This window comes from Lepus europaeus, chromosome 13, assembly GCF_033115175.1.
Source record: "Lepus europaeus isolate LE1 chromosome 13, mLepTim1.pri, whole genome shotgun sequence".
Taxonomy (NCBI): domain Eukaryota; kingdom Metazoa; phylum Chordata; class Mammalia; order Lagomorpha; family Leporidae; genus Lepus; species Lepus europaeus.
In genome coordinates, this window is record NC_084839.1 from 75,575,907 (window position 1) to 75,602,354 (window position 26,448).

At 42.2% G+C, this 26,448-nt stretch overlaps 1 protein-coding gene and 2 pseudogenes across 1 annotated transcript in view; 1 reads left to right on the top strand and 2 right to left on the bottom strand.

Moving 5' to 3' along the window:
- The window catches only part of CTNNA2 (catenin alpha 2), a 1,271,675-nt gene that overhangs the window by 669,797 nt on the left and 575,430 nt on the right, over positions 1-26,448 (top strand). The gene's annotated exons all lie outside the window — the stretch shown is intronic.
- On the bottom strand, positions 6,137-6,902 carry LOC133772968 (small nuclear ribonucleoprotein-associated protein N-like; annotated as a pseudogene).
- On the bottom strand, positions 7,139-7,706 carry LOC133772969 (SNRPN upstream reading frame protein-like; annotated as a pseudogene).

Consider the following 26,448-nt stretch of genomic DNA (forward strand, 5'->3'; position numbering starts at 1 on the left):
ACAACTACACTGCTGATGGATCTATTCAGGCTCTTTGGTCACATATTAAGTACTGACTAGATGCTAAGTCCAGGGTTAACCACATAACATACAGGCATGAGGACAGGCAGCTTTGTAAACACAGGATCTTTGCAGTTTTGACAACATACCAGCTCTAAGATGGTTGCTATGCTGGACTTCAGCAGAAAGAGCAGGGTGTTGTCGGCATGTAGGGAGGGGCATTTAAGAGTGTAGACTCCTGGAGCGAGTGGAGTTTTAGCTCAATCCTGGAAAAAGAAGGGCATGTGGATGCGTTAGCCAAGGAAATAGCACATGCAGAGCTGTGGCAGGTGTGGTGAGTGAGGAGCAGACATGTGGGCATAGGTGACATGATGAAAGGTTTAGAATTTCTCCTGAATTCTTGGTGGCACAAGGGAAGAGCACTAATCAGAAGAGTGATGTGCATCAGTTAATGCTTTAGAATAGCCATGCTGTCCTTTGTGTGAGGTCTCTATTTCAGAGGTCAGGATGACCGGAGAGAGCAGTTAGGGAACCACCGAAGAAATCCAGCTGTGGTGGGAAGGATGGGAGGGCGGGACATCTTGGACCTGGCTTCTTCAGGCTCTTTAGAAAATCTGACAAACCCCTTTCAGCTCCATCTGGTACAGCTTTTTTTTTTCTTTTGTGCATATTGTTTCTTTTGCCAAGGGCACTTGGAGCTCATTCTGTATCCTCTATTCACCAGACTTTACTCCTCCTTTTTATCTTGTCCTATACATGGGCTAGGAGAATTACATGGTTTTATGTTAGGCTTTGTGGGAAACATGAGTCCTGTTTGATTCCTCCTTGAATGGATTGCTGCCATGGGCAGTTCCTTCACTGGTACAGAGAAACCAGGTTTGCCCTTGTCTTGGAGAGCATTTACAACAGAGAGTGCACTTGCCCTTCCACCCTACTGTTAGTAACTGAGTGTCTGCTCTGCCTGAGGCTGAGGCTGGTGAGCTCGATAACTCTCTTGATGGATTATCCCCCAACTAAATGGGTTATTCTCTCATGCAAAGGATGATGGGATATTTTGAAGTACAAAAGATAGTCTCTATCTCACCTGACATATAATGATTTTTAAAGATTTATTTATTCATTTGAAAGGCAGAGAGAAAGAGAACCATCTTTTGGTTGAGTCCCCAAATGGCCTTTACTGCTGGGACTGGGCCAGGTAAAGCTAGAAGCTTGGAACTCCATCTGGGTCTCCCACGTAGGTGGCAGCTGGGCCATCCTCTGCTGCTTTTCCAGGCACATCAGCAGGGAGCTGGGACAGAAATGGAGCAGCCAAGACTTGAACAGGTGCTCAAATGGGATGCTAACCTCTTGGTCAGAGGTTAATCCACTGGGCCACAGTGCCAGCCCCCTGATGTATAATTTTGAAGGCAAGAAAACTTTGCTGTGTGCTAAGGCAAAAGGGGAAAAGTAAGTAAGTAGAGTGTTGTATGTGAAAGAGAGAGCTCATCCAGGAAATAGTGAGTACCTTGGCAAGGTGATTTTATGCAAAAAGTCTCATGGAATACTATGTGAGCACCTACTGTGGACTGGAAAGTCTGTTATGGGGTTGACATACCAAGATGAAGGAAGGCTTTCCATGCCTCAAGGAAGCAAATTCATCTGTAAAATGGGATCTGCTTTTTCAACTTGAATTGTTATTGCCTTATTCCCTAATCTTTGGGAAGGTCTACCTGCTTGTAGAATCAGCGTTTGATTCAAATCGCAGGAAATTTGAGGAGCCCTGAACACCAACAGGTCTCTAGATGTTCGTTGCTTCAAGTCAGTCTGAAGGTTCAGGTGTAGAATGTTCACTCAGCTCCTTCAGGGCCCCCTTCTCTGAAGTGTGAGAGTAGTGGCATTGTGAAAGGGCAACTGAAAGAAATTGAATTTTATTTGGCAAGAGAAAAGACAAAATCATTAAAACACTCTCATAAAACGAACAGAGTTGAAGGACTACTTCTTTTTTTTTTTATTTCAGCTATGTAAAAGCAACTATGGAAATCCGAAAACAGTTCCTCATTTATTAAATTGGAAAAAGAGTAAAACTTCAGAATTTTTCCTTGTTGGTCTTTAATTAAATCAGCAATGAAAATAAATTCATATAATTAGAATTACTTTCTATCGGCCATTAGAAAAAAATGAAATCCTGTCATTTATAGCAAAATGATTGGAACTACAGGACATCATGATAAATGAAATAAGACATAGTGTTCTCCCTCATGTGGAAACTAAAAACAAAACAAAATAAACAAGCAAAAAAACTCAATCTGAACACAGAATTCTAATTTCTAGGGGCTAGGAGTGATGGGAGGTATAGAAAGAGTTTGGATTTAAATAATTAGGAGGAGCTAAGTGTAGTTCATTAATTGTGAAAAATGTATAAGATCTTATCAATAGGGGGAGCTGGTTGTGGGGCATATGGACAGGATCCTTTGTACAACTTTATATTTTGTTTTGTAAATTTAAAACTATTCTGAAATTTTTATTTTAAAGAGACTGAAAATCTGTAGCAGTCAGGACAATGTAGTATTGGTGAAAGGAGAGACAAGTGGGTCAATGGAAGGAAACAGAGAGCCAAGAAATAGCCCCATAAATACACTGTCAAATGATTTCAACAAGGAATCCAGAACGGTTCAACAGAGAAACAACCTTGACCCGTACCGTACTCCAGGTAAAAAAAACAATTTGCAATGGACTATAGACCTGAATACAAAAGCTGGAACAATAAAGTTAGAAGGAGCAAGAAAAGAGATCCTGGGACTACATCTCCTTTTTTCCTTATTTACTTCTTATTTATGCATTTATATATATTTATTTATTTCCATAAACAGAATAGGTTTCATGTATTTCATATTTATAGGTTTTTTTTAAAGATTTGTTTGAAAGTCAGAGTTAGAGAGGAGAGGCAGAGAGAGAGAGAGAGAGGTGTTCCATCCACTGGTTCACTCCCCAATTGGCTTCAATGGCTGGAACTGCACCGATCTGAAGCCAGGAGCCAGGAGCTTCTTCCAGGAGCTTCTTCCAGGTCTCCCTCGTGGGTGCTGGGGCCCAAGGACCTGGGCCATCTTGTACTGCTTTCCTAGGCCACAGCGGAGAGCTGGATCGGAAGTGGAGCAGCCAGGTCTAGAACCGGTGCTCATATGGGATGCTGGCGCTTCAGGCCAGGGCATTAATCCGCTGCGCCACAGCACCAGCCCCTAAATATAGTTTTAACTACGTAATGATATTTCCCTCCCTCCTCCTTCCTTTCTTATTTTTCTTTTAGTTTTTGCTATGACATACTTTCAATTTACTTTATAATCACAGGCTTAATCCTCCAATAAATAACGAATTCAACAAGCAGTAAGTAGAAAGGCTAACTCTATACAGACAGGAGCTATAAACAATAATCAAACCTTGAGATGTCAGTTTAATCACATACATTACATGTCTTTTGTACTCTATGTATTAGTTACCACAAATCAGGGGAAAATATATTTATCTTTTTGGGATTGTCTTATTTCCCTAGCACAACTGTCTCCAATTGCATCCATTTTGTTGAGAAACACAGGATTTCATTCATTTTTAGTGGCTGAGTAGTATCCCGTTGTGTCTATATACCACATTTTCTTTATCCAGGCATCTGTTTATAGACATCTGGGTTGATTCCATATCTTCGCTCTTACGAATTAAGCTGTTAACAAACATGGGGTATTGATAACGCTTTCATTTGCAGGTTTCATTTCTTTTGGGTTAATTTCCCAGCAGTGGGATGGCTGGGTCATATGGTACATCAAATTTTGGATTTCTGAAAAATGTCCATATTATCTTCCATAGTGGCTGTGCTGGTTTACATTCCACTAACAGTGTATCAGGGTACCTTTTTCTTTATATCTGTGCCAGTATCTGTTATTTTTTAGATTTCTGGATGATAACCATTCTTACTGGGATGAGGTGATACCTCATTGTGGGTCTTATTTGCATTTCCCTGCCAATTAGTGATCCTAGCCATTTGTAAAGCATTGTAATACATATTTTATTTGGAGACCTGATTTCTTTTTTCAGCCTGGATCTCTCCTCGTTGTACTGTGTTACACTCATGCGCAGAGCCTCAAGTGAACTTTCACAGCAAGAACTGTGTTCCAGCATTGAAAACAAATCAGACAGGAGCCTCCATGTATTTCTGAAGTCTAGCCTCTAGTGTATATCAAGATGTGTTATAATTATAATCTCTAAAATCAGGATACTGCAGTCTAGTTGTGATATAAACTGTCAGAAAGAAACCACACTCAGGCACACACACCCTCCTACTACAGAAAAAGAAACTCTTACAGATACACAGGACGTATTTTATATGTGTGGAGCCAGTTACAGAAACGCTGTTAGAGGAGGGAAGCAATAAAAACAGTACATTAATATTTTAAATGTTAGTAAAAAAAAAATGTGGCTGGGTGAGAAGCAAATGCTTAAAGAACTTCCCCTTAATAAAAACGACATTCTCGGTTATATGACCCACAGCAAATCGGCTTCAGCTGCGTTTTTATTTAGCAATTTGTGTTTGGTGTTTTCGCTTGGAGATTCTCCCCTATTCCATTTTATGGCATCCTTTGCATAAATTCCGAGGAGGATTGGGGTGTAAAACTGTCAATTCTCAGCAGCTCATAAACTAATGAATTTAAATTTTAAATGGGGGATTTTAAAACATGTGGGGGCTGTTTTCATTATCTGATGGTGTGTATCTCCAGCGAAAAGTGGCAATGTATAAATGCTGGAGATGGCTCCCTCCAGTAACATGATAAGAAAAATCCCTTTCTCACCCCCATTTCCACCCTCCCTTTCTGTATCTCACTTTTCCCCTTTGCTTTAAAATCTGAACCTCCAGTGAATTTCACCTCTGACAAATGCATGAGATAAGTTGTTTTAAAGACTGATCTGAACCAGAGAAGCTTTATTTGCCCTCATAAATCTTTCTCACTTCCTTTTATTCTTTAAAGTCATTTTGTTCTCTCTCTTCTCCATCCAAGTTATTGTTCCCCCAAAACAGACAGGCAGCCTTATAGAAAATGGTTAAGGAGAAGGAAAACATAGTCATTGACTGATCAAAAATGGTCAAAGGAATATTTTGCCTCCTTTTCCTCCCTCTTGCATGATCTGCTTCCATACTGTATTCGTTCTGCAATAACTGAAGAATTGCGACTGAGTATGAGAGAAAAAGAATGTGAAATTTCTGTTTAATCCAAAGTCTTAATTTCCTTGTGCACTGGGTGATTATATTGATTATACTGATAGATTGAGAGACCTGTGTTTAGGAATTTATATGTTTCTCTTTGAGGTTCATTCTAGTATATGGTGAGTTTGAAGGTTTACTATAAGTATTAAACCAAATGGAATTGCTGTTTGGGTCGTATTTCAGAATCTCATGCTATTGTGTACCAATTCAACTATTTTATTGTTAAACATTTATTTATTTGAAAGGCAGAATGACAGAGAGGGGCGGACAGAGAAGAGAGAGATCTTCTACTTCATGGTTTACTCCAGAAGTGCCCATAACAGCCAGGGCTGGACAAAGCCGAAGCCAGGAGCCAGGAACTTGATCCAGGTCTGCTACATGGGTGCAGAAACCCAAGTACTTGAGCCATCTGTGACTGCCTCGTTGGTGCATTAGCGGGAAGTTAGATTGGAAGCAGAGTAGCTAGGATTGGATCCAGCACTATGACATGAGATTCTGGGTACCCTAAGTGGCAGCATAACCCGCTGTGCTGCAATACCTGCCCGTCATTCAATAAGTTTTGAGAATAAATGAGATTCTTTTTCTTTCAAATAGTTCACTACCTTTTTGGATAATTTTTTTTCTGTTACTTTACAAAGCTTTCTAAACACACCTTAGGAAAATCAGTCTTGTATTCCCTGCCTTTATATCCCCAGCACCTTCTGGTATATACTCTTTAATATTTTGTTGAATTAACAAACAAATAAAACATAGTAACTTCTACCAAGGAGTTTATAACCTAAAGAATAAAATGAAAAACATTTGCTAGAAAACACTTTTTGAAACTTGTTTTCTTTTTGTTAAAATTGCTTTATGCATTTATGAATGAAGAAAGAAGGGGCTAAAAGCTCACACACACTCTGCACAATTTCACAAGATGCATTGCAGGGAAAAAAGTGACTGAGACAGATCAAGAGTATCATAGAGTCTTGGTGGGTGTGTTCCTTGGGGAGATGGGCCTGTAATTCCTGGTAGAGGGGGATCTTATTCTTGGAGGTGACAGGCCTATTGTTGTCCGTCCAGAAGTGAGGAGCCCAATTGGTGGACCCATTGGTGGTCTCATGCCAGGTGGAGGTGCCCTAGTTCCTGGAGGTGAGGTTGTTCTGCCGACAGGTGGAGGTGGAGTCCCTCATGCTGGCGGATACTGGGTTGGGGCTCCAGCAGTACTGGCAGTAGCAACAACAGTAGCAGCTGTTACAGTGCCTCTTCCCTGTGGAGTCGTTACCTGCTGTGATGGGCCCCCAACTCCTCGGACAGGGCCTGCTAATACAGCAGGAGCCTGAGGAATTGGGACCCCAGTTGATTCCCCTCTGCCAGCAGCCCTGCCAACTCCAGGGCCTCCTGCAGCTCCAGCAATTAGTTCCTCAGCGATGCCAGTATTTGGGAGTTGGGCCCTCAGTAGTCTTGGACAGCAAGTTCTTCCCATGCATCATCCCAGACCCCAAAGCTGCTTTTCTTCATGTTCTGGTTGCTTCAGTTCTATGGCTTTATCTTCCTCATCATGATCACAGAGGATGAAATTCCTATACTTGTCAAAATCCTTAAAGATGCCAATGAGGATTCACCCATCCTTCAGGGTAGAACTCAGTCTACAGCCAGTACACGGCATCATCTTAATACCCTCGCCCGCAGTCATGATTGGTGCTCCGCCAAATTCAATGTCCAAAGTAAAATTTCAGAACCATTAAGACCTAAGAAAAGGCTGTAGATAAAGATGTGTTGTTTAGTTCTCAAACAAACAATATAAGTTGGGTAGAGGCTTCACAAACAGTAGATGGAGCCCAGTTTTTGCTTGGAAAAGCAGCTCTATAAACAGTAGATGGAGCCTGGTTTTTGCTTGGAAGTCAGCTACCTTGATATTCCAGTACAGTTTTAAGTACCTCTTGGTCTCTCAGCTAAGAATGCCTGTCTGAGTTCTGCCTGGAAACCCACCACAGGTATTTGCTGCTGCTTGAGAACGTATTGGGTACAACTGACACCCATGATTATTCAATGAAGTGATCCTCCAGGGCCAGCGCTGTGGTGCAGTGGGTTAACACCCTGGCCTGAAGCACCGGCATCCCATATTGGTGCCAGTTCAAGACCCAGCTGCTCCACTTCCTGTCTAGCTCTCTGCTATGGCCTGGGAAAGCAGTACAAGATGACCCAAGTCCTTGGGCTACTGCACCCATGTGGGAGACCCGGAAGAAACTTCTATCTCCTGGCTTCGGATCTACACAGCTCCAGCCGTTGTTGCAGCCATTTGGGGAGTGAGCCATCGGATGGAAGACCTCTTTCTCTCTCTGTCTCTTCTTTCTCTGTGTAACTCTGACTTTCAAATAAATAAATAAATCTTTTAAAAAAATGAAGTAATCCTCCTATGTTTGAGTTGAGCTTATACTTCTAGCACATGCTGTTCTGTAGTCCATCTCAGATGTAAGCAATCCCTAGTTGGCTCCATTGTGTCATTGTCCACTCCTCAAGCCGAGGCGTCAGGCATCTCCAGCAGCTGCTAAGATTGCCACCTCTTTTCATTGCCTAGAGGCCACTGCTTCTTACTTTCAGGCTCCTGCATACCTCTGGGGAGGTAAATTTAATGAACATTTAACCTTTCAGTCAATGAGATAATAATATATTTGGACTAAGTTTGGAAGTATTTTTAAGATTCAAAATTGGTGCATGTATTTTAATTTCTTAAAATTATTTCTATCAGCAAACAAAATTGAAGATTACCAGTTTCTTAGATGATAGGATATGGTCTCTTCACCAGAATCAAATTGTTCTTTAAGCTGTAGTTTTAAATCACTTTTAATCAATGTCGTTTCCACTGTGTCACCTGGGAAACAATTGGATGGCCTAACCAATATCTAATTAGATGATTTCCAGCCCAGGAAACAGACTGCATACTGTGATTTCTAGCACTTGGAAGCTAACTTTCCATGCTCCACTTTTAATTGCATTATGATTGTTATTGGATCATTTCCACCCTATAGAAAATAAGGGTCATCACTTCTCTGTATCAGGAAATAATTTGACTTTTTCCTCGCTGGAAAAAAAAAAACAAACAGGTATTCAATCCCATTCCTCTTTCTATCTCATGTGGAAAACAGACTCAAGACTTGACCTGTTAAGATGGATTGCCTTGATTTTCTTGAGTTCTGCAGCATTAATAGACCAGAGCTGTAAAGCCGTCCACAGAATTTGATTTGACACTCTAGGAGTCTGTCTATATCAAACATATCTTTCAAATAGGCATTGCAAATTTTAAAACCAGTTTCATCTGTTTTAAAATATCCAAATCAGAAAAGGTACTGAGTTATTTGGTTAATAGAACATTCCTTTAGCCTACTAGGTTCTGCTAATTGCTTTGGCCAGCTGATTGCCTGTGCTAGCAAGTAGAGCACAGATCTTGGAGATTCAGGGTTACCGATGTGTACTGAAGAGAACTATAACCCTTCTCATTTCTGTACTTAACCTGCTGAGATCAGGACCTGACAGAAGTTAGGACTTGAGGGGCCGGTGTTGTGGTGCAGTGGGTTAATGCCCTGGCCTGAAGCGCCAGCATCCCATATGGGCACCAGTTCTAATCCCGGCTGCTCCACTTCCAATCCAGCAATCTGCTATGTCCTGGGATAGCAGTAGAAAATGGCCCAAGTCCTTGGGCCCCTGTACCTATGTGGGAGACCTGGAAGAAGTTCCTGGCTCCTGGCTTCAGCTCGGCGCAGCTCCGACTGTTGCGGCCATCTGGGGAGTGAACCATCGGATGGAAGACCTCTCTGTCTCTACCTCCCTCTGTAACTCTGTATTTCAAATAAATAAAATAAATCTTAAAAAAAAAAGAAATTAGGACTTGAAATTCCAAGCATCCTTCTGTCAGTTTGCATATACTGTCTGGAAAGAGCACTTGTTTTCTCTTCGTTTTCAATGATGATGTTCTTGAAGAGTCAGTTTTAGGAGCTCTGTCAGAGTCATCATATTTGCTAAAATATTACTTCCATGTAGGTGTAATTCAGTGAAATACCATTACAGGGACCTTGCTACTTCTCACTTCCTATAATATACCCGATTTCTTTACCAAATCTTTACTATATTTTTTCATTATGGGTAAAAGGCAATGTGTTTATGAATTTTTAATATTCCTGTCATGATCTTACAAGAAGAAATTACTTTATTAGGTATGTAGGTATTCTAGCAGTAGGTTGGAGAGTGGATCATAATCTCAAAATAGTAAATGCTAGCTCAGTGGCTTTCCAACAGAGAGATAATATGTCTTGGTGAGACAAGAGAGCATTTGTAGAAGAGGATTTATTTGCAGCTCTCAACTTGTTCCCTTCCTTTGCACCAGCCTAATCTCCAGGGCTCTCCTTGAGTCACATTCTGTAAATACCTTCTCAGGTAGACCCACATTACCAAGGACAAGATGAAGGTCTCATGTGTTGTCTTTAGTCTATGGTTTGTAATGAAATTTAGGAGCAAGCCAGAGGGAATGGCAGGAAATATCAAGAGGTGCACACAGGAAATAGGAGAAATAAAATCGTAGAACTGGAAAGCAGGGAGGCACTGCAGTAATCATCTGGTAGAAATACCATGCAGGGTTGGAAGTGTTTCTCTGACATCTCTGGTAGATGTATCGTCTGTTGGACATTTTCATTAACTCAGGGAACACACGATATTTTTTACAGGCACTGACATCCTTGGTTGGGTAGCTCTAGTTGTTACAAACTCTTTCTTTTAAATCTTTAATTGATTTCAAACCTATATTTTAGAGATGTCCAGTGACAACGTTATTCTAAGACTTGGAACACATGATTGCCACTTGTGTTGAATTTGTCAATGAAAACTGTAGGAATTATAATGAGTAGTTATTACAACACTTATTAAAATTACATAATGGTAGCAGAATTTATAAAGAAATAATGCAGTTCAATACTTCCAAGATGTTATATGATAATGTTGCATGGAGTATATTAGCTAACTACTTAGGGGACGTCCTACCAAGAGTAGGTTATGTTGCTTACTGTCTGATTGGTGGTTCCTGAGGCACTTATATAAATGTAGCACAGGCGAAGGTTGAAGGAATTACATATTTGGGATCCACCTGTGATGTGCTGTGGTATTTTGGGTACAGAAATGAAGATGAAGACACTGTGAAGTCAATTGTGGCTCCTAAGCCATGGTATTCAACTGTCTGCCAGCACAAGGAAGATTTCAAAGTGAAATTTTGATAAGTGGTAGATTCATGGAAGAAGCATGTAGCATGATTGAGTTCTAAAGCTTGGGTGATTTGGAAAAAGCATAATTTGTTTAACATTTTAGAAATCATTATTTCATTTTTTTTTGCATCCTGTTTGTATAGAAATCTTTTTGTAAGTTCTCAGATTTCACCTGTGTTAGTGAATTACCTTGGAATATTGTGGAAAGGGGTCCTTCATAACTAGTTATGGGACTCCCTCCTTGTGTTGGTTTTGCTCAATATTTTTATTAATACCTTGGATACAATTAATAAAAGAGAGGGGTAGGGCTGGTGATGCTGATTAAATCTACTTGAGAGACTGCTGCTGTGGCATAGAAGGTTAAGCCTCCACCTGCAATGCCAGCATCCCATATGGGCACTGATTCGTGTCCAGCTGCTTGTCTTCTATCCAGTTCTCTGCTAATGGCCTGGACAAGCAGTGGAAGATGGCCCAAGTGCCTGGGCTCCTGTACCAATGTGAGAGACCTGGAAGAATCTCCTGGCTCCTGGCTTTGGCCTGGCCCAGCTCTGGCCATTTTGGCCATTGGGGGAGTAAGCCATTAGATGGGAGACCTCTCTCTGTCTGTAACTTTGCCTCCCAAATAAAAATCCTCATGAAACAGAGCTGGCTGAGAGAGTTTGCTTAGTAGAGAACAGAATTCAAAGAGATCTTGATGGAAATCACTGGCCTATATTTAAAATTAAAGGGAAACTTTGCTCTGTTTTTAGGTATTTTTAAAAATCGACTATATATACAGAAGTTGGGAATATCTGACTTGCAATCATTCTAAATCCTTTTGAGGGCTTTTACCTTATTGCAAGTCATCTGGCAATCTAAAACAAGCAATTTTTTACACATTTGATAAATGAATTTGACCCATATGTCACAGAGGTTCTGACATTAGTGATTGCTCAGAAACATCTGTTGAAGAAACAAATGAGTGAATTAAAAGAAAGACAAATGTCTTCGGATTTCCAAAAATTACACACGCACAGACACACACATAACACAAGCAATTAAAATTCCTTCCACCTTAGGAGCAACCTAGGTTTGCTCTAAATAATTCAAGGCCACATATAACATATTTTGATTTGTGCTGATTTGAACTGTTTAAAAAAAGTGAAATGCTCAGAAATAATAAGCAAGCTAATGAGATGGTGAACTCAGGGGGTCATTATAATACCCAATTAATTTGGTCCAGAATTTCTTGGTCAGAGACATAACTATTTGGATATCCCCTTGTGATATGTGGTATCATCATTTGAGTAGCAGCAAGGCAGCACAGACAAAAGGGCTGTCATATAAGCATCAAATAATTGATCCTAGGCTGTTGTGACACAGAAGGCTAACCTGCTGCTTGGGATGCCTTCATTCCCTAGGGGCTGATTCTAGTCCCTGCTGCTCTATTTCTAATCCAGCTTCCTGCTAATGTACCTGAGAATGAAGTGGATGATGATGCAGGGGCTTGCTTCCCTGCCACCCATGTGGGAGACCCAGATGGAGTTCCTGGATCCTAGCTTCAGGCTGACAGAGCAATAACTGTTGTATCCATTTGTGGTATAAATAAGTAGACAGGTGATCCCTTTGTCTCTCTCTCTCCCTCCCTCCCTCCATTCTCTCTGTCTCTCTTTTTTTTAAAGCCGTATTTATTTATTTGAAGGGCAGAGTGACAGAGAGGCAGATGCAGAGAGAGAGAGAGAGAGAGAGAGAGAGAGAGAATCTTCCATTCATCTGCTGCTTCACTCTCTAAATGGCTACATTGGCTGGAGCTGTGCCCATCCTAACCTAGGAGCCAAGAGCTTCTTCCTGGTCTCCCTCATGAGTATAGAGGCCCAAGGACTTGAACCATCTTCTGCTTTTTTACCAGGTATATTATGAGGGAGCTGAATTGGAAGAGGAGCAGCTGGAATTCGAACCAGTGCCCAAACGGGATGCAGGCCCTGCAGGTGGCAGCTTTACCTGCTATGCCACAACTCCAGTCTCAATAAATAAATATGTTTTAACAGAAGCAGTTGGTCCTTAATCTGATTCTATCATTAGCATTGCATTCCCGGGCAGGTCAGCTAGACCTTTTAAGTTATTAACCCAGCTTCTGCGAACTTAGGATTTTCAGTTTCTTCATCTACAGGTGAAGACTTGGAATGTATGGGGTGGGGTGAAAGTGGTCCTGCCAACCTCAGAGTAGAGCTGGGAGCAAGTATAAGATAATATTCATGAAAAGACTGAATAAGTGGCAAAACATTTTTTGCAAAGATAGAAAGCAGTGTGGTGACATTTTCCAAATGGCCTCAAGAAACTGATTTGGTTGTGCAACATAAACAGACTACTGAGAGGCCAGGATTACCAGCATTCCTATCAGAGACTTTTCAGAATAAATGCAGTGACTCAAATGTGTTTCCAGATGATGCTTTGAGGATTACTAACAGAGCAGCTATTACAAAGCAGTCAGATCCACCAGGCCGTGCCCTAATCCTATTAGAAGGCAGACCAGACACCACTTATTTTGCTATGTCAACCTTCCTTTGGCTGATACTAACAACTGTTAGGCCTATTATAAAAGGCACTCTGAACATTTGGGACGGCATTTCACGGTAAGTCAGCAGCCACAGCCTGCAAATTCTAATTGTCCACACCTTCAGGGGAGACAATCCTGTGGTGGCTCGCTATGTTCATCCTGACTTGAGTGAAATAAGACTGGAAACTGAAATAAGGATACAGGGACACCGAGCATCACTGAAAAACACCTCTCAATTTGGATGTTGTGGACTGAGAAGACAGGTAGGAAAGGCAGAGGGTGCACTCTAGGTCTTAGTTGCAGTAAGAACTCAGTGTCCGTGCTAGTTACAAGAAATCGAGGCGAACTAGAATTGTGACAGCATCATAATCCATGAGCACATAGGCAAGTCTGTGTAAGTGGCCAGGGGATGTCCCTGAGGGATGCAGGTTGTAGATTATTTATTTTTTTCCTCTGGTTCAAAGTAGCTTTTTTTTTTTTAAAAGAAGATTTTATTTATTTATTTGAAAGGCAGAGTTACAGAGAGGCAGAGGCAGAGAGAGATACGGAGGCCTTTTTTTTTTTTTAATTTATTTATTTTTTTTATTTTTGACAGGCAGAGTGGACAGTGAGAGAGAGAAAGGTCTTGCTTTTGCCATTGATTCACCCTCCAATGGCCACCGCGGCCGGCATGCTGCGGCCAGCGCACAGCGCTGATCTGAAGGCAGGAGCCAGGTGCTTCTCCTGGTCTCCCATGGGGTGCAGGGCCCAAGCACTTGGGCCATCCTCCACTGCACTCCCTGGCCACAGCAGAGAGCTGGCCTGGAAGAGGGGCAACCGGGACAGAATCCGGCACCCCAACCGGACTAGAACCCGGTGTGCCGGCGCTGCAAGGCAGAGGATTAGCCTGTTGAGCCACAGCGCCAGCCCCAGAGGTCTTTTATCTGCTAATTCACTCCCCAGATGGCTGCAATGGCCGGAGCTGTGCCAGTCCAAAGCCAGGAACCAGGAGCTTCTTCTGGGTCTTCCCACTTGGGTGCAGGGGTCCAAGGACTTGGGCCATCTTCTACTGCTATCCCAGGACATAGCAGAGAGCTGGATTGGAAGTGAAGCAGCCGGGACTTGAACTGGTGCCCATATGGGATGCCTGCACTGCAGGCGGTGGCTTTACCCACAGTGCCACAGCACTATCCCAGAAAGTAGCTTTCTTGTTCTAGGTAAGATCTCTGGCCTGTGTGAGCTGCTCTCAGGAGTAAGCAGGGTTGGCAACTGTAAGAAAAATGGAGGTGCTCTAAGGTAGCACCTCTTAAACATTGTACAATGTTTTTATTAAAAAGCAAATTTTATTCAGTCAGTCTGAGCTGGGCCTGATATCTTCATTTGTAACAAGCTCCAACATGATGCCCATATGGCTGGTTCACAACCCTACATGCAGTAGCAAGGGAGCCCCCATAATTCACTTCTGGTACAGCGGTTACAGCCAGTTTCTCTCTCTCTCTCTCTACCCCTCTCCATCTACATCACTCTGTCTTAAGCCATAGCCATTTTGGTACAACTGAAAATAGTTATGGAGTTGCTTTTTTACATTTTTGTTTATTTTTTTGAGAGGTAGGGAGGAAGTGAGGGAGAGAGAGAGAGAAGGAGAGAGAGAGAGAGAGAGAGAGAGAGAGAGAGCGAGCACACTTCTATCTGCTGGGTCACTCCTGAAATGCTTGTTGCAGCCAAAGCCAGGTGCTAGGAAATTCAATCCAGGTCTCTCAGGTGACTGGCAGGGACACGATTACCCGAGCCATCACCTCTACCTCCCAGGGTCTGTGCTGTAGTAGGAATCTGGAGTCAAGAGTCAGATCTAAGTATCACCCCGTCCCTCTGATGTGTAACCTTGGTGACTTAATGGCTAGGCTAAATGTCTGCTCCTTGGAAATGGAGCTTTATTAAGAAGGAATATTTATATATGGGCTGAAGCCCATATTAATCCCTCCAGCCTCGCGTATGGCCAGTTCTCAGGGACAGGAAACTGCCATTTCTGAGACTTTTCTTATCCATGGAAAGCGGCTTTGCTCTTCTAGCAACATAAGAAAATGTTAACCTCAGATGATACTACTGCATTCACAAAGGCCTCTATTCAATGTGTAGTCATCCTAACATCACTGTCTTGAATACATAACCTATAATAATGCTTACCATTTATTGAGAGTTACTATCTGCTATGTGTTTCACGGAAATCATCCTCTTTAAGTCAAATGACTCCTCCAAGGTAGCTACTGTACTATTCTCTATATTTTACTGGCAAAAAATCTAAGCTTGACACCAGAACCCATTCTCTGAACCATGTTGCTAATCTCCCTGTAGGCCCTGATTAGGCCACTATTTAGCCTTTGGCTGTTTTGTCTCTTATTGATAATTTGCATAAGAAAATACCAAGGGTTCAGCAAATGCTAGGATACTTCAGAAGTTTGTGGAAGAAATGCATTATGAAAAAAAATTATTCATGGTTTTCAAGGTTGTTTTGCACTAAAATAAGCAAGTTTTAATTCTATTGTTTCACACTTGTAATAAATGTCATTGGTAATGTTATTGTTGTTTGAAGGGCACAGAGAAAAGAGCTTCCAACCGCTCATTCACTGCCCAAAGGCCCACAACAGCTGGGAGTGAGCCATGCTGAAGCCAGGAGCTGAGATCCCAGTCCAAGTCTCCCATAAGGGTAGCAGGGACCCAGTTACTTAAGCTATCACTTGCTGTCTCCTAGGGTATACATTAGCAGGAAGCTAGAATCAGGAGCCAGAGCTGTGACACAAACTTGGGTATTTATTTTGATATGCAACGTGAAAACTTTACCGCTAGTCCAAATGCCTACACCCCATTTCTCCTCACACACTTTTTTGAAATAATTTCAAGTGCTGTATCTTTGCATACAAGCTATTGTACTTGGTATAAATATATCATAGTGCTAATTTTTTTTCTCTTTGCCTCAGGAAGTTATTTTGATTCTTTTTTTAGTTTTGTCTTGAATCAGGAGCAGGGCTATTTACACATTAATGCACAATTGGTGTTTGTTCAATTATGGGACAAAAGAAAGAAAGGATTAAAAAGTGAAGTTACTGAGCAAAGCATCTGACATGGTCAATTTTTCTTCAGTTGAAAGCAAAAGTGAAACAAGTCTGAAGAATCCTGAGGCTTCATTTGGCTGAAACCCGCAGCTTTGTTTGTGCTTCTAGCCATTTCAGCTGGGTTTCTTTGCATCCGCGATCCCTATATACAAGTCCCTGCTCAGAGATTCTTTTTTAAAAAAGATTTATTTATTTATTTTATAGGCAGAGTTACAGAGAGAAAGAGAGGGAGAGATACAGAAGTCATCCATCCACTAGTGCACTCCCCAAATGGCCACAACAGCTGGAGCTGGACTGGCCCAAAGCTGGAAGCCAGGAGCTTCTTCCAGGTCTCCCATATGGGTGCAGGGTCCCAAGCAATCTAGCCATTCTCCGCTGCTCTCCCATGAGTATTAGCAGGGAGCTGGATTGGAAGTGGAGCAGCTGGGACCCGACCCAGTGCCCATGTGGGATGCTAGCACTGTAAACAGTGAGTTTACCTACTACGCCACAACACCACCACCACCCCACCACCACCCCACCCCGCCCCGTTCAGAGATTTATATTAGACACAAGCAAGCTGAAGAATGAGAACTGGAATGGAAAGGAAATGCATTTAATTTATTTATTCCAGATTTCCCCATCCCGATTTGACCACAAAAACATCCTGGCTTGAAAAGCTCATTACCTTCTCCAGGAGTCCCATGGGAAGTTCCTTGGCGTATACCACTTTAGATTCTTTTCTTTTCTTTAGCTGGCTTTTTACAAAGTTGGTTTTCCTAGTGGAGGAGTCCTATAAATTCAGGATCTCAGAGTGTGGGCTTGTTTTTAAATGTTCTTTTCTACAAATGTGGGAGCCAAAGTAGGGTGGTAGGCTAAAAGCAAAAAGCTATACTCCAAAGCCAGTCTATTTTTCAGTTTCTTAGAGGGCTTCCCTGTATGTTACAGAAAGGAGATTCCAACAAACAAAGACCTAGTCCCAAGACTCTAAGAGCCTCAGTGTCTCTGTCTCCTCCTCTCCTTGCTTCACACTGCATTTTTTTAGATTTCTTTGATCCAAATCCTACACTTGGCCATACAAGCCATCTTTTTGCTACTACCAAAGTAAGTACATATTTTTTTTTAACTTTTATTTAATGAATATAAATTTCCAGTATACAGCTTATGGATTACAATGGCTTCCCCCTCCCATAACTTCCCTCCCACCCGCAACCCTCCCCTCTCCCGCTCCCTCTCCCCTTCAATTCACATCAAGATTCATTTTCAATTCTATTTATATACAGAAGATCAATTTAGTATAAAATACTTCAACAGTTTGCACCCACATAGCAACACAAAGTGAAACATACTGTTTGAGTACTAGTTATAGCATTAAATCAAAATGTACAGTACATCAAGGACAGAGATCCCACATGAGGAGCAAGTGCACAGTGACTCCTGTTGTTGACCCAACAAATTGACACTCTAGTTTATGGCGCCAGTAACCACCCTAGGCTGTCGTCATGAGTTGCCAAGGCTATGGAAGCCTTCCAAGTTCCCCGACTCTGATCATATTTAGACAAGGTCATAAAAGACAGGGTGAGGATTTTTAAAAGAAGTTTGTTTATTTGACCATAGCAAACCACAAACAGTAAAATGCAAAAAAAAAAAAAAAACAACAACAACAACAACAAAAAAAAACCAATTCCTTGATTAGGGTGACCTGGCTTCATCTCATAGTGAGGACACCATTTGTTCTGCAGTCACTAACCTCCCCACTCTTCACTGTCTTCATCTTAGTGTACAGATTACAGGGGCGCTTTCCACAAAGCCCTGATCTGGCCAGCCAGAAGTTACAGACTTTAGCAGATGAACAAAGTTCTTTTGTGTCAAGTGAGAATTGTGGATCTCTGGGGCACTCCAAACAGGAGGATTTCATTTCCTCAGCTTTCTGCTAAAGAGGACATCCAGGAATGATGCCCGCAGGTGTTTTCTATCATATTGTCGGCGTGTTAAAATGTTGGCATCCTATAAAGCATTGGTAGTCTGCAGGGACCTGGGACATTCAAGGTGTCCTCTGGAGAGGTTTGTCAAACTGTAACTCAGAGGTTAAAGTGTAGAGAAGACGATGGCCTTAGTGGAGAATGAAAGTTTTCTGCTTGTGTGTCTGTCAGTGTTGTACTCAGTTTTCTTCTGAAGTCCACAGTCAGTCTGCATGCGTGAGTGGGTTTAATGTGTTCAGTATTTGTATGTATTCAGTGGGCACTTGGGCAGGCAGGCCAGTGTGGCCAAGGAGATAGGAATGAGCTGGGTAACTAAAGAATGCACAGACAGCCTGCTTCCTGCTGTCATCACCATCAAAGGAGTATTGTACAGGGATCACAGGCTGTCTTGGGCTGCGCAAGTCTGGGAGGCACTGCCTTTGGGGATCTTTGGTTAGAACTTGAAAGCTTGCTGTTGTGCAGTTGTTCTTAGATGTAGAGCATGGTGGTACGTGTGAAATTCATAGCAAATGGCTCACCAGATTCTCTCTAAATCAATCTCTAAATTAACCTGTGTGTTCAATTCTTGAACTTTTTCCTGTGCAGCTTGCATTTGTGTGTGAGTATAAGCTCACTGCTATTATAAAATGAGTTTACATAAGAATATGCTTCCTTATTGTCAGCGATATGCAAAGAAGGAATTGACAGCAGCATGTGGCTGAAAATATTCATATGTAGGTTGGATCATTCGTTGACACAAGTATGGTAGAGGTAATCCAAACATCAAGTAATAAATGGACCTTGTAAGGTATTTTCTAAAGCAGCAATTCTATCTTTTATTTGTAGTTCTCTTCGAAGGTATTCTTTCTCAAATTCTTTTACAGTGGGTTCTCAGAAGAAGATGAATAGGATGTCAGTAACAGCAAGGGGAAGAATTATCTGCAGAGGATTTTTAGAACCAGAAATATTTCTTTGTTTCAAATGTTTAGTCTGTTTCATGTCTTCACAGTTATCTGGAATTGTATATTTTTGCATGTGTCTGTGAGTGGCATAGAGATATAATCTCATCTAAATTTCAGCAGTAGGCTCCCAGTAGCTTCAATGGTTTGATTAGATATACCTATAATAAAATAATTACATTCAAAGCTTTTGGAATTCCAGCAGTTTTTAAGGGATTCAGCATCTGATGAAGTAAAATAAATTGCAGGGTTCTTGGTCAGTGAATAAGCACTTTCGCAGCTTAGAGCTACAATTTATCAATAGGACTGGTGACTGCTAGCCTTGTTTTCTACTTTGAAGGTTTAAGGGCCATTGTCCACCCACACATCAGATGTAGTCACAGGCTATTATGAGAAGAAATAATTATATTTCCAAGGACTGCAGGACTCTATTCAGTTTTGGAAAATGGGCTTGTATAATAATTTGTACCTTATCCTGTCAGTCAAAAATGTTAAGATGTATGCAGTAGAGAGAATGCAAATATAATTGGAGGATTCTATTGAGGATTTGGGCTAGAGCCAGCATATGACTCCTTGTCAACAGTCTGAGGTATAGCAGGCTGAAACTGGACACCTGGGCTAGAGGTTGGATGGAGACCTGGGGAGGAAGCTGGATTGGGAGTATGGGGTAATGCCAGGGACATCAGAAAGTGATGGCTTAATAGCAATATGAATGCCCTTAGCCTCACTTCACATGTACGGTGATGGTGTAAGAGTAGGTGAGGAAATAAGGATACCAGGAACATTAGAAATGTGGAGCAAAAAACAGTTTGAGGTCTGGGGTTTGAGGCAGGCCTGGTAGGCACTGGTTCTAGGGTACAGAAGGAGTCAGCTGGCTTCAGGAAAGGTTAAAGACAGGAGCAAATCCTAATCAATTTTTGCAAAACCTCTGTGACAGGGATCCTCTGGCCATCCAAATGGTTACTTGGAGTAGAAATTTTGTTATAATCAGTATGGTGGTCAAAATGCTTCAGTGTTTGTTACCTTGATTTTCTGTTGTTTATTAGATAAGCAGTTCTTTGTATCCAGGAAGTGTGTCTGATTGATTTTGATGTATTTATGAACACTACAAATCCTCATTAGATTTAGGTGTGTGTATGTGTGTTGTACGTGTGTGTGTGTGAATGTGTATGTGTAAATTATGGTTCACTCTACCTTTAGAATGGTTCACCTATTACCTGGATTCCCCTTCAGTGGAGTATTTATAATCCTGTCTTCCTTGGACTTGTGGTTTCTGCAGATAGACAATGGCCTCATAGAACCAGCCAGTTCAACAGTCACAGCTCTGTGCAGGTGCAAATAAACAGTTGCACAGCAAATAATGTCAGATGAGTGAACGGGTACTCCTCATCAGCAGAAGTCCAAGAGATAGCTCTCTATGAAAACAATGTCCCAAATACAGTAAAAGAAATGGTGAAAACTCATCACCCCACTCTCCTCCTCTCCTGTGTTTTGAAGGTTTCCCCTGTTGACCTGAATATGCAGTTTAGACTCCAGTTGAGTTTGATATAGAGAGATGAAAAGTTTAAGGTAAGGAACAGGTGAGGCAAATTGACAAACTCTGTTCAGTGACATGAGAAAAAAACTCGTAAGAGCCTTGGTTCATTTCCACATTTCTTAACCACAGAGGACTGCCCATCCCACCCTCACCAACCTTTGCAGGAAGACAAGATCATTGCCATGGTTACAAATTGTTTAATCAATAGTCTAGGGAACAATAGCAGCCACTCCTTACTGGCCTCCTGTTGTCAAGTCTCTCACTGAGGAGATGGCATCTTCTCCAGTTCCTGTTGTCCGGGCTGCCAGTCTCATCCAGGGATTCCCCTGCAGAGAACAATATTAATTGAGATGTTTTAAAGTTCAGGTAGCAAAGGACAGCGAATGGGTTTTTTAAAAAATCTTCATCAGATTACACACACCTGCATTTTAGTGACACTGATTTAAAATGCTATCATTAATGACAGGAACCGGGGTGGGTATTTGGTGTGGTTAAGATGCTGCTAGGGATGCCCGTCCGTGTTCCATGTCAGAGTGCCCTGGTTTTGAGATCCAGTTCTGCGCTACATTCCAGCTTCCTCCTTATGCACATCATTGGAGGCAGCACATGATGACCCAAGTACTTGGGTTCCTGCTACCCACATGGGAGACCTGGATAGATTTCCCACCTGTTAATTTCAGCCTATTTGTTGTGGGCATCTGGGGAGTGAACCAGTGAATTGGAGCTCTTTGTGTCTCTTTCAAATTAAAAAAATATTTTTAAAACACAAGAATATATGCCTGTTGTATGTTATTCTTGAACCATGCATATATTCTTCAAGTAGCTGTGTCTTTGCCAACCACTTGGGAGACCCAAGTATACTGATTAAACACATACACGTAACCTGCACCTATTATTGTTTTTTAAAATGTTTATTTTAGTTGAAAGGCAGGAAGACAGAGATAATCAGACACAGAGATCTGCAATCTGCTGGTTCACTCCCCAAATTTGCCTACAATAGCCGTGGATCCGCCAGGTAGAAGCCTGAAGCCAGGAACTTAAAACAGGTCTCACTTGTGGGCAGCTGTCACCTAAGGGATTGAGCCTTTACCTGGAATGGAGAACAGAAAGGAGACTCAAAGCCAGGTACTCTGGTATGGAATTCAGGCATCCCAAGTGGTGTTTTAAATACTGTACGAAATGTAGCCCCCAGGGGTCGGAGTTGTGGCATAGCAGTAAAAGTGCCGCCTGCATATGGGCACAGGTTGGAATCCTGACTGCTCCACTTCTGATCCAGCTTCCTGCTAATGGTTGGGAAAAGCAGTAGATGATGGCCCAAGTGTCTGGGCTCCTGCCACCCTGGTGTGAGACCTGGGTGAAACTCCTGGCCCCTGGCTTTTGGCTTGGCCCAGTGCTGGTCATTGCAGCCATCTGGGGAATGAATCAGTAGATGAAAGTTCTGCCTCTACCTCTCTCTGTAACTCTTTCAAAATAAATCTTAATAAAAGAAAAAAGCTAAAACAACCAAAAGAAAACAACAAATGCAGGCTCCAAAGAAATTTTGTAACGCTTATGGTCAGAGACAACAGATTCATTAAGAAATATTTCTGATGCATTTCTAGCTAATTCTAAGCCCAGCAAAATCATATGAGGTCTTGGCTTGCATTAATAAGAACAAGGCAGGAAGAACAAGGGAGGGAAAGTTCTGTGTCTGCCTGGTTACAGCAAACCTGCTTGTTGCATTTATATAAGAGTGCATCATCTGTTGAAGAGAGAGAGTAATAAACTTGCACGAATCAGATGAAAGGGCGCAGAGGTGTGAAGCAGTCAGAAATCATCTCTTGTGAGAAATGATTGAACCAGCTCAAACCATTCTTCTTTGCATTGGGCTTAATTGGCAGAACCAGGTTAAATATCTTTGGACGTTTAAAGGGCTGGCATATCAACAGGGGATTGCATATTGTGTACGATCTCAAAGATCAGAGTATGTTCCTGTGGTGTGTGGTAACCAAAGTGCAGGTTAATCAAAGAACTTTCAGTGAAATCATTTGTACCCTTGGAAACTTGGTACACTCAGTGTCTCCATTACAGTAACAGTTGCCAAGCTTGCTTCTGTTTTCATACAATCCTTGAAGAAAACCCATTTCTGAAGCTGTGATCTGGGCCTCCCACCCCCCCCCCGCCCCCCGCTATGGAATCGTGGTGAGGAAGGGAAGGTTGGAGGTGACCTGAGATGGAGGGTAAACATTTAAATTTCTAGGCCCAAGCCCGGTCCTAGGAAATCAAAGTCTTTGAGTTGGTGACCTTTGGATCTGCATTTGAGACAGGCTGTAGAGATGCTCACTGATATTTATGGACTTTATCGATAATGCTTCCTAACAAGCAGATCTCTCTTCAAGGACTCTTTTCAGTTCTGGCTCAGGAATTAATTGGCTAAGGGGCTTCATTGTTAGGCAGTGGGTTAAGCCACTGGCTGTGGCCTGCAACCGCGAAGCATCCTGTATCTGTATGCTGATTCCAGTCCCCACATGTTCCACTTCCAGTCCAGCTCGCTGCTAATGCATCTGAGAAAGCAGCAGAAAATGGTCCAAGTACTATTTTCTCTACCACCCATTTGGGAGACCCAAATGGAATTCTAGGCTCCTGGCTTCAGCAAGGGCCTAGCCCTCTTCTGGTTTTTGAAGCCATCTTGGGGGTGTGAACCAGTGGATGGAAGATATCTCTCCCTCTATCTATATCACTTTACCTTACAAATAAATGTATCTTAAAAAAAAAACAAAAAGAAAATATCTATTAGTTTTCCAAAGTCTGAATTCTTCACCGGTAGTTCCAAAGCCTTTGTTAATACTGCTTTCCTTGTTTGTCTCTCCTGAAGGTGTCCTCTCCTATCAGCATCTTGCCTGTCTTTCTAGTCTCAGTATCTTCAGAGAGTTGCTTCATGCATTTTCAGTCTCCTTTTGCTTTTCTCATGTATCCTGTAATAATTCTAATCAAAATCATATGACTACTCTATTGCACTTTATGTTTTCCTATTGCTTGGAGCCTGGGGTATCTGTCCCCAGCAGCTAAGAGGGCCTCTATTGCACCTGGCATGGCCCAAGATACACCAGGTGCCTGGTTCCAACAGGAACCACTTAGTTAGACCATTTAGGCCAGTTCACCACCTGAGGCTTGAATCTTTCATTCCAGCTCGTTAATCAGAGTTCTTCATTTTCCCCACCAGGAGGACAAAAGCCAAATCCTCTGAGCAGACCCTTCCCACTTTTATCTGTAAACAAGTTTGATGTGAGACGCTTCTTCATTATACAGAGCAAAACTCATTCTCCTGGTAGCTTCCACCTCTTAGCCCAGTATTCTGCTTGAACCTAATAAATACCACTGTACAAACACATACGTTTACTTGTCCTCTTGTTTCTAACAAGCCTCGTTAAACTTGATCTCCTGATGTGGTGATAGGGCCCCTTGCTGTGGTAAATCTGATTAGAAAGGAGGGTAGCATTTGAAAGGAAATAAAAGATTGAAGTGAAATGGTTTTTGATTTTTGAATTTTTCATTTTTCCTTTTGCTTTTTCGTGAAATATCTGGTGGCTATCTCAGAGAATTTTAAATTGCTCTGCTATCTGCCCTCCCCTGCACGCATTAACCACTGGAACAAAAAGGTTTTGAAAATGTCCATTTTGATGCATTTCCCTTGTAGAATACATTCACAGTGAACTTTCTAAAGTGCTTTGTGATTGCCAGATGACACACCATGCTGTCAAAATAAGTTCTGTAAGAGCCAAATTGATAACACTGAAATGGTTGATACTGTACATTATGATTTTAATCTGCCAAACCATCTCACACTGACTCATAAAATTAAAAATAAATATCACATTATAGCAATTCTCACTTGAACTGATTTTTTCTTTTTTTTATTATCTTCTTCTGAAACTTTCATTCAGAAACCTGAAATGAATACATTTGTTTAACCAATCTATGCCTGATAACCTAATTCCTGTTTTCCTCCCAACAGCAAAACGAGGCATCACCAATTGTGGATGTCATTTCATGTATTGTTGTGTTTTCATTGGGAAGTTTGCTCTCAACCTGTCGTCTGCAGCAGGGACACTTTATGGCAAAACATCCATGGTTCCTCTCTGGTTCCAGCTTTGACCAATGGTGTATTTAGAGGTAGTTGATTTGGTTTGGATTATACCAGAGGATGGAGTTTACCTTGTTCTTGAAGATGTTCAAGTACATCAACTCACAAGGACCCTGTGCTGTGGGTGTGGGAAGGTGTTTTTCATTTCCTCTTCACCTTGTAGTTAAGGAAGGGAGTGTTGCCTGAAGTTCTGGAGCAGGGTGATTTCTGTTGTAGATTTTTTTTTTTTTTTTGACAGGCAGAGTGGACAGTGAGAGAGAGAGACAGAGAGAAAGGTGTTCCTTTGCCATTGGTTCACCCTCCAATGGCCGCCGCAGCCGGCGCGCTGCGGCTGGCGCACTGCGCTGATCCGATGGCAGGAGCCAGGTGCTTCTCCTGGTCTCCCATGGGGTGCAGGGCCCAAGGACTTGGGCCATCCTCCACTGCACTCCCTGGCCACAGCAGAGAGCTGGCCTGGAAGAGGGGCAACCGGGACAGGATCGGTGCCCCGACCGGGACTAGAACCCGGTGTGCCGGCGCCGCAAGGCGGAGGATTAGCCTAGTGAGCCGCGGCGCTGGCCGTCTGTTGTAGATTCTTACAGGACCGTGCAGTGTTTCTGCATGTTATTGCTCAGAGCTATTAATTGTAAAATTATTTTTATTACTATTCAATTCATTTATTCTCTTCTAGCCAGCTCACTGACCACAGGTACTGTATGTGGTTTTTCCTCTCTCATGAGTTGCAGTATCTCTAACGGTGTCTAGTACCTGATATAAGGTTGGCATTCATGACTGTTTCTTGAAGCAATGAAGGCATCCATTCAGTACTACACCTGATGCTTTCTTCACAGTCTTCATATCTTTTTCTTCTTAGGGTCATTTTCCAGTGCACCTTCTGAATGTGCCCTGATTAGTTGTGGCAAAACCTCCGGAAGGCTAGGAGGACTGTGTTACTTTCTAGGGTAGTCTGGCCAGTGCTTCACCCTTCCCTGGTGCCTGTTCCATTCTGACATTGATTCTTCTTATAGGTAGAGATCTATTCCATTCCTCAGTCCACTAAAGAAATATAAGAGACAACTATTGTGTTTGAAGGACAGTGTTTGGGATCAAAGAGTGAATGAGGCACAGGCTCTTCTGTAGATGGGGTCACAGTCCAGGGCACAGGGGAGACATACCTAGGACAAAATAGTCATGATATAATTCAGCACGAGCTGTAGTCCAGGCATATGAGCAGTGCTTTGGAGCCCAGGTGAGAGAGGTAGGAGGCTTCCATGTCAGTAGCTATGTGGAGCTCAGCTTATTGCTGCCACATCTGGCATTGATAGACTCTCACACAGGACTGAATTTCCTGTCCTTGATACTCAGTATTTCCTTATTAGCCATAAGAAAACATCACGGATTGGATGGTTTAAATAGCAGCTTTTATCCCCCCCCACCCCGACAGTTCAGGAAGCTGAGATGTCTAAGATCAGGGTGTCAGAAAATTTGGGTTCTGGTAAGGGCTCTCTTGCTAGTTGGCAGCAGCTATTTTTCACCGTGTCCTTACATGGCCCTTTCTCTCTGTGCAAGCAGACAGAAATAGAGAGTTCAGATGTCTTTTCTTCCCAGCAACCAGAGCTAGCAGATTAAGGCCCCACCCTTATAAACTCATTCAAGCTTTCTTCCCTCCTTCTAGATCCTGATTCCAAATAGTCACATTGCAGGTTAGGGCTTCCACAGATGAATTTTATGGGGTCAAAATTCAGTGTCTAACAACTTGACTGGCTGTACCTGCCACATGTATCTGCTCTGACTCTCTGCAAGCTTGTTTCCCCATCTAACCAACAC